Here is a 1565-nt window from a genome sequence, read left to right on the forward strand (position 1 = left end):
GGCACAGGGCCAGCACCTCCAGGCCGGGCCTGGCACCGCTGGGGCCTCCTCACCAGGCAACTGTCAAGGCAGGAGTTCTGCTCTGTCTCAACGATCTCATGCAGCTTCCTCCACGATCCACCTGGGTAGGTTGGAGAGGAGGAGAYGGGACCTGTAGAAGGAGGAACAGATCTTTAGAAATCATCTAGCTAACCCCCCTGCTCCAGCAGGAACAACTACAGCATGTGGCACAGAGTCACATCCAGGCGGGTTTTGAAGACCTCCAGAGAAGGAGACTCCACAACCTCTCTGGGCAACCTGTTCCAGAGCTCTGTCACTGTCACAGTGAGTAAGTTCTTCTCACCTGGAGATGGAACTTCCTGTGTTTCAACTTACACCTATTGTCCCTGGTCCTATCATTTGGCCACCACTGAGAAGARMTTTGTCCCTGSCTTCCAGCATTCCCCCTTCATGTACTTATACATACATGCCATATATACAYACATACATGGCATATTAATCAGATCCGCTCTCAGCCTTCTCTTCTCCAGAGAAAACTTACACACATTGCCCTTCATTCACAGGTCCTGCTCCTCATTTTCTCTGCTGCTCTCCTGAAGAAAATGTACTGTGACATTGAAGGACACCAGTCATGCAACTCATGCTCCACATCTGAGTTGTTTCAACCACAAGGCAGCCCTATGGCTCCTTGGGTATCTCCATGTGCACTGGCTGCACCCCAGGCTGCACCTCTTGRMATGYRTTTTGGCTTCARSCTACAGCTGAACATCTGGCACCAGGAATCCTCTCAAAAAGACCTTGTGCACAGAAAGGCTTTGATTGCAAGTGGTGACCTGCTGTCTTGGATAGYAGGTGGCAATGTAAGAGAGAAGGGAGGTTGCCACTAAGACAGCAAAGGCTGCAGCTCAAGGGCCACAGCAGGGAGAAAAAGCTGGGCAGGAAAAAACTGGCAGCAGAGGGGTTGGCTGCCCAAGCTGTCTCAGTGGTACCTGGAACCTTTAGCTAATCTCCAAGAAGGACAAATTACTACTGGAGAAGACCCTGGGCCTGGGTAGCCTTTGATCCAGCCACCCTGAGGTCACCATTATCCCAATATCTCTTCCTATGAGCTGGCGAGGAGGTAGACATTGCGTAGGAGGAGAACTGCAAGGGTTTGAGTGTGCAGAGACAGAGCGCAGAGCCTGGTGTGATGTGCCTCCCATTCACGCAGCACGCTGCATGTATCAGGATGGACTTTCCCTACTGGCAGTGTTGGAATTAATTGATTAGGGTACATGTAGGAAATTCAGGATGCCCTGGGGCGCTTCCTCAGCAATGACCTCAAAACGGCATGGATTTCCTGTAGGTCCCATGCAGTGTCTGCTTAGAGACATGGGATTGTGTTAACACCTAGGGCATCTGACACCATCCTGGCAGCCTTTTTCTGTGACATCAAATCAAATGTCTGAACTGAAGTACAAGAGCTGCTTGGTAATACATCAATCTTCGTATGCTTCATCTTCATAGCAAGTGGGGTTCATGCTGCAGTGGGGATCTGGGGTGAGACAGACAGGCCCAACACTCTC

The sequence above is a fragment of the Nothoprocta perdicaria genome, unplaced genomic scaffold (genome assembly GCF_003342845.1).
Source record: "Nothoprocta perdicaria isolate Ctin4 unplaced genomic scaffold, notPer1 scaffold_1101, whole genome shotgun sequence".
Lineage (NCBI taxonomy): Eukaryota > Metazoa > Chordata > Aves > Tinamiformes > Tinamidae > Nothoprocta > Nothoprocta perdicaria.